This window comes from Lygodium microphyllum, unplaced genomic scaffold (assembly GCF_053477565.2).
Source record: "Lygodium microphyllum isolate KBCC unplaced genomic scaffold, Lygodium_microphyllum_v1.1.10 scaffold_100, whole genome shotgun sequence".
Taxonomy (NCBI): Eukaryota; Viridiplantae; Streptophyta; class Polypodiopsida; order Schizaeales; family Lygodiaceae; genus Lygodium; species Lygodium microphyllum.
The window spans coordinates 229,972-237,578 of NW_028229583.1; the positions used below are offsets into that span (position 1 = coordinate 229,972).

General features: G+C 42.5%; 2 non-coding genes across 2 annotated transcripts; one reads left to right on the forward strand and one right to left on the reverse strand.

Moving 5' to 3' along the window:
• The first annotated feature begins 541 nt into the window (after positions 1–541).
• Positions 542–613, forward strand: TRNAP-AGG (transfer RNA proline (anticodon AGG)). The gene has a single exon. It is a non-coding gene; the product is annotated as a tRNA-Pro (tRNA).
• A 5,907-nt stretch (positions 614–6,520) lies between these two features.
• On the reverse strand, positions 6,521–6,592 carry TRNAP-AGG (transfer RNA proline (anticodon AGG)). The gene has a single exon. It is a non-coding gene; the product is annotated as a tRNA-Pro (tRNA).
• Positions 6,593–7,607: the final 1,015 nt, after the last annotated feature.

Here is a 7,607-nt window from a genome sequence, read left to right on the forward strand (position 1 = left end):
GAGCTTTTGGCAAGGCAGGAGCAGCCTAAAGTCCAAGAAAGTTCCCGGACTAAAGTAAATAAAATATTTAAAGATTTTATAAAGATACTGAGGAATTTTAGCTTATGGACAATTTAGGTGTTTAGTATGAAGAAGGACAGAGAGCTATCATTCATGCTAAGTAAAGTATGAATATGATGAGGAATTATACAATAGTCTTGGAGGATGAAGTGTAGGAAGTCAACCTGAATGATGAAGGAGAGTCCAAATCAATTAAAGTAGGCATTTATGTAGAACAAGACTTCAAGTAAGACTTGATAAAGTTGTACATGGAGTTTCAATATATATTTGCATGGGTTTCACCACACATGAAAGGTTTAATATAAAATTGGTTAAATTGGATGAGCTTGTAAATAATACGAGAGATCTACACGTAAAATTGGCTAAATTGGAAGATATCCTAGGAGAGCTGCTCCTTCACAAGCTCCAACTAGGAGTGAATTTGTTTGCAGATATTTGTGGTGTGACAATGTTGAGCATGGCCACACGCCAACCATCCAGCGGGCATTTGGTCTAGTGGTATGATTCTCGCTTAGGGTGCGAGAGGTCCCGAGTTCAATTCTCGGAATGCCCCCGCCCCGCCACCTCACACCTCCTTCCAGCCCTGTCGCGCACCTCGCCGGTGCTCTTCTCTCGCTGGCGCGCCGACATCGCCTGCGTGTGATGCTTTTGCCTGGTTCAGAAAACTATAAATTATTATAATGTAGAAGCGGCCTACCTAATACATATACATGGTAATGAAACAAACAAATCTGCCACCTAGTTATCGGTGGCTTTAACCATGGTTTGTTGTGGAACGCATTGCATATGTGCTAGTTGGGCCGGGTAAAGTAACCCATGCGGTGGTCGATATGCCATGGACCACATTACGTATACATGCCATGGACCACATTACGTATACGCTCATCGCCACGTGTAAAATACTAGAGGTTGGATCGAATCAAACATTATGCAAGGGACATGAGAATACTCCTACCAAATTCGTAAACCAAGGGCCAACTCAAAGGCGCCACGACGAAAAGGCACGCCCAGCCCAGCTAGTAACTCGACACTTGGAAAAGCGCAACATGCGGCAGCAGAGTATGCCATTCCCATAGCAAAAAGTGAACCTTTATTTGTATGTAAGGCTTTTTGCGGCTTGATGCAAATTTAGATTTTGTTTATATAACATGGAGTTGGAAACACCAAAGTGCAGTCTTCTTCGTGCATAGTACCGTTTTCTTCATGGAAGCATATGCATTGTAAGTAAGTTGGGGATCACATATATGGTTTTGAGTGAGAGATGGAAGGAAAGTTGTAGCCAATGCTTAGGTTTGTTAGGATTGCTTCGATCCCAGCGAGATGTAGTGGTAGGACTTTTTAGAGGACTGAGAAATAGTATATTAGACAGCCAGACATCTAACTTGTATGTGTTTGAAAGCATACAAAATTCCAAGGGCTAGGGGGTTGGAAGATAACTTAGCTAGTCTAAGGATACGAATAGCAATCAAGTGCTGGGACAGTATTCTAAATTGGAAAATTTTATGTGGATGGTTAGGGACCAAATGGACACACAAGGGCTCAATGGAAATGTACATTAATTTCGTGTGAATCAAGAATATCAAGCACGCATTCTCTCTCTCTCTCTCTCTCTCTCTCTCTCTCTTACACACACACACACATATACACATATACATACATACATACATACATACATATGTACATATATATACATATGCATGTGTGTGTGTGTGTGTGTGTGTGTGTGTATGCAGTTTTGAGGGTCGACATGAAATCTCTCCTTATTGACCCACAATGCCCAACACTTTGGCGATCCTCCTAGGGGTTGACCACTCGGAGGGCGGGGGGGGGGGGGGGGGGGTGTTCACTCATGGACATATGTATGCATTGCGTGGGTTCAACATAAGATATTTTTAAATACAATTTTTATGCACCTTTTATATGCAAAAGGGTATAATGCAAAGGGGCTATTTACAAATTGAATTAAAAAGGGTTATGTTTTATCCAAGGAAAAATCACATATAAGGATATTTATAAATAGGCCTTGAACGCATGTGATATATAGGATATACATATAGTAGTGAACCCGCTGAGGTCGGCCATAATGACACTTGTTTGGAGTCTCCAATACAAGAGCCAATACATCAATGTATGTCCTCCATGGCAACCATGCGAGCTTGCAACTTGGGTCCAACCTCACCATCATCAACAAACCACCTACACCCCATTTTCCATCACCCATGCTCATAAACATGACCAATAGCCATGTTTGCCTTGCCAACAAGTGAATGACTAAGAAATATATTAGATTGCTAGACATGTAACTTGTATTTGTTTGAGAGCATACAACCCCCACTTCTCATGCACTTATAATTAGAGAGAGAAATGGTGAAAATGCTCACAACCCAATGGGTGCGAGTCTCAGTGTGGGCACTCACTTAGTAGGTCTCTTGGCCATACGTCCTTCAGAAGAGGTCCTGAGCTGAAATGTCATCTTCTGGTCTCCCCAGGTCCTCCAATAGAGGTGTGTATATCAAGCACCTATGGAGGTGAATAGATATGATGAGAAAATGACATATTCATGTGCACTTAGTGTGAAATAGAGTTGAAGAAAGCTTGTTGGATTAGAGATGGCTTTGATAGCATGTTGAAATATTAGAATGTCAACATGAGAAGGTGTGCACAACAGGTGGAGAGAGCTCAAGTACAAGAAGAAAATTTTGTTTAGTAAGTTTCTCACAAGTACAACTCATACACTCTCTCTACCTCCTCTGAGAGTGACCTCCAGGCTATTTATATAGCCTCACTATGGGCTAGGGTTAGGGCTTCCCCTGCCCTTTAGCTCATTCACACCTCATCTTCCCTCATGCACCCTTGCTTACTCCCAGGGTTCCCATGCTACACTTCTAACAATTCATTCTCTCTCTCGCATCCATTCTCTCTCTCTCTCTCTCTCTCTCTCTCTCTCTCTCTCTCTCTCTCTCTAAACATGATCAATAGCCATGTCTGCCTTGCCAATTCACCTGCACTACTCCATAGGTCAAAATGCAACCTATAGCTTGTGTATACCCAATCCTCGACACCCCTCTCCTCCCATTCAAATGTATTATCAATCAATCTCTTTGGACACCACATTGGCCCTTGCCAAAGATGCCATTAGCCACATCATCTGCTAAGCCATTGGATCCTTTGTTGTGCAAGCAGCCAAGCAATGTCATCCACGACTACCCCACAAACGTCATTTGATATCTCTTTAAGCACAATAATGTTTTCTTCATGGAAGCTTATGCATTATAAATAAGTTGGGAATCATATATACTATCTATTTTGAGTGAGATGGAAGGAAAGTTGTAGTAGCCAATCCTTAATTTTGTTAGGATTGCTTTGATAGCTATGAGATATAGTGGTAGGACTTTTTAGAGGCCAACAAGTGAATGACTAAGAAATATATTAGACTGCTAGACATGTAACTTGTATTTATTTGAAAGCATACAACCCCCACTTCTCATGCACTTACAATTAGAGATGGAAATGGTGAAAATGGAAACAATAATCGTGGTAGAGACTCACAACCCAATAGGGGCGAGTCTTGGTCTTGTGAGCACTCACTTAGTAGGTCCCATGGTCATAAGTCCTCTTTGATATGCCATTATTGTGGATAACAAGATCACATTAGGATGTTGTGCCGTAAAATGCGCAATGATGAGCATAAGGGAGCCAATTGTAGAACTATGTGTACAATTGCTTTGCATTGTTATCATTCTAAGTATCAAACCAATGCAATCTGAAAAGTGGCATTAACAATGCACAAAAATATGTCTAAGAAGTCAAGCTCATATGCAGAAGCATAACTTTAAATGTTTTTAATAAATGCATAAATTTTTAATGGCATTTGCCTCAATGTATTTCCACCAAGACACATGACATCGACTCACTACTGGATATTGGTATCAAGAGGCTAATCCTAAATTCGAGATTGTCCATCAATTTAGGTCAGACCTAGTACAATGACATATTCTTGACAAATCCAACATGCTCGAAGTAGGAACACATATAGCTAGCACATGTTAATTAGACTAGGAAGAACTTTTAGGATGCAATCACCAAACAAATGGAGAAATGCCGAGTGGGACATGATCCCTACAATCTCATATAAATTTTTTTGCATGCCTTTGAGTTCAACAACCTCAAGATTGAATCCAAAAAATCATAAACATTTGAGCTATGCTTAGGCAACTAGGGGCAAAACTTGGTTCACAAGATTGGATACTATGAAGATGTCAGATTTCTCTATGCTAAAAGGCCTCTTCATAATGCACTTCATTGAGGTAGCTTACATATATAATCTTATTGTTTGACTAATGAATGCATAAAAGAACCTCTCACATGGTGTTATTAGCCCTAGTGAATCATAGAGACCAACTACTCCCAGTGTAGAACTCGTGTAGAAATTAGTCATGTTAGGGATGCCTACGTCTCCTGGCCCAATAATAACTTACCTATCTAGTGACCCTCTTGCACACCTTGTTAAATAATAGTATAATGATGAGGAGTACATGAACCCTTCTGTGACACATGATGAAGAGGGTAACACAATCCTCATGGATGCCCAAACTCGATCATGTTGCTAGGTTGCAAGGAGAAAGAAGTGAAGTACCCTTGAGAAACTATTGAGTATTGGAATTACCGCACCAATAAGGGAACATGACAAATGATCGTCCCAAAAATGAAGAATGTCTACTCAAAAAGCAATGCACTTGAGATGCAATTAGTGCAATATTACTGATCTGTATCATGATTGTCCTCAATGCTAGGTGCCCCATTACAACCAAACTGGATCTACAAGATGCAATATCTTCCAAACTCAAAGCTACAGATTTCCGTCTCAAAAAATGACAAAGTGATACCTCTTGCCTATCTTAGGGTCAAATTGCTTGCACAATGAGAGCACACAATCGATACCTCCATTAACAAAGGAGTAGACTTAAATATCATGACATGTGGACTTACATCGAGACAACCAAAGCTTGTGTTGACAAATCCAAGGATCAATCCCTATGGAAGATCCCTATACTCCCTCCTTGGAAAATGTAAAATTATGATGGCTATTGAAGTTTAGAGCTTATGCATATCATAAAGTAGCTTATGCAACCAAGCTACCTCACATGCAGCCATTGCTGCGCCCCTGTACTCAACCTCTGTGATCGACAAGGCAACTGTAGGCTGTTTCTTGCTGCTCCAAGTGACTGCAGCACTCCCAAAAGAGAACACATATTCACTGGTAGATCGTCTATCAAAAATACTACCAGTCCAATTAGCATCAGTGTATCCATGCAACTGTATCTGAACCCCAGTCTCATAAAGTAGTTCATACTGCAATGTGGACTTCACATACCTGAGTATGTACGAAGAAAACGGTACTATGCACGAAGAAGACTGCACTTTGGTGTTTCCAACTCCATGTTATATAAACAAAATCTAAATTTGCATCAAGCCGCAAAAAGCCTTACATACAAATAAAGGTTCACTTTTTGCTATGGGAATGGCATACTCTGCTGCCGCATGTTGCGCTTTTCCAAGTGTCGAGTTACTAGCTGGGCTGGGCGTGCCTTTTTGTCGTGGCGCCTTTGAGTTGGCCCTTGGTTTACGAATTTGGTAGGAGTATTCTCATGTCCCTTGCATAATGTTTGATTCGATCCAACCTCTAGTATTTTACACGTGGCGATGAGCGTATACGTAATGTGGTCCATGGCATATCGACCACCGCATGGGTTACTTTACCTGGCCCAACTAGCACATATGCTAGCTGGGCTGGGCGTGCCTTTTCGTCGTGGCGCCTTTGAGTTGGCCCTTGGTTTACGAATTTGGTAGGAGTATTCTCATGTCCCTTGCATAATGTTTGATTCGATCCAACCTCTAGTATTTTACACGTGGCGATGAGCGTATACGTAATGTGGTCCATGGCATATCGACCACCGCATGGGTTACTTTACCCGGCCCAACTAGCACATATGCTAGCTGGGCTGGGCGTGCCTTTTCGTCGTGGCGCCTTTGAGTTGGCCCTTGGTTTACGAATTTGGTAGGAGTATTCTCATGTCCCTTGCATAATGTTTGATTCGATCCAACCTCTAGTATTTTACACGTGGCGATGAGCGTATACGTAATGTGGTCCATGGCATGTATACGTAATGTGGTCCATGGCATATCGACCACCGCATGGGTTACTTTACCCGGCCCAACTAGCACATATGCAATGCGTTCCACAACAAACCATGGTTAAAGCCACCGATAACTAGGTGGCAGATTTGTTTGTTTCATTACCATGTATATGTATTAGGTAGGCCGCTTCTACATTATAATAATTTATAGTTTTCTGAACCAGGCAAAAGCATCACACGCAGGCGATGTCGGCGCGCCAGCGAGAGAAGAGCACCGGCGAGGTGCGCGACAGGGCTGGAAGGAGGTGTGAGGTGGCGGGGCGGGGGCATTCCGAGAATTGAACTCGGGACCTCTCGCACCCTAAGCGAGAATCATACCACTAGACCAAATGCCCGCTGGATGGTTGGCGTGTGGCGGCGCACAGCCCTCCATTCCGTCGCGGCACGAAATGCTCTGCCGCCCCGCCGAGGCCTTCTTATCTTTTGTAGGGTGCAATTTCTCTCAGCCACTTGAAACCATTCTCGTATCATTCATTACATACCAAGGTTAATTAATATGAGCCATGTAAGCTTTTCGTTCTCCTTAGTCTAAGTCGATGATCAGCGCCTTCCCTTACTCTTGTTCCCCTCCCAAGTGTTGCTAGTGGGTCACACTTCACTCTCAAACAATCGGGCCTACCGATTGTTTATTTTATGGTTTTGGCCTCTAGTGATCCCCCAAAGAGGGGACCACGCCTTGCGCTCGAGCATTTATCTTGAGTCGCATGCACGGGGAAGGATTCATAGGCTTTCTGAACACGCTCTACCTTATGCATCTACCGAGGCAAAAGAGAACCCAGCATATCCTTGCAAAAGGCTGCTCTACTGCTCCTGATGCTAACTAAAGAGGCAAGGCTTCAAATTCTTGCCATACCAATCATTATAAACACGGCCATGATGGTATTAGCAAGGGTGTCCTTGTAGAATCCCGTGCTTGATGAATGGCTAGGAGACACTTCGGCACACGCATGCTATTACCAAAAGAGCCAGTCCGTCGAAACCTGTGGTCGCCAACTGCACCGAGGGATGGAGTGGCATGTGCCAAAAGGTGCTTTGAAGGGAAACTAATCAAAAGACCCTGAGTTTAGGATGAGCTCCATCTAATCTGCAATCTAATAGTTTGAGGCACCTTGCCCTTACCTGTAGTCCGCAAGGCATAGGTCCAAAGCTACTTCTTGCTTCTAGACTTATTCTCAATTTGCAATCCATAAGTTGCAACATCTATGGCGACATAGGCTGACCATACAAACATATCCTCTAAAATCTTCTTTATGCCACCCTTGCCAAAGCTTGTAGCAATAGATAGATCTATTGTCACTAGCACAATTTTTTCCATCCTTCCAAAAAATCAAATATTTTCTCATAGCATCT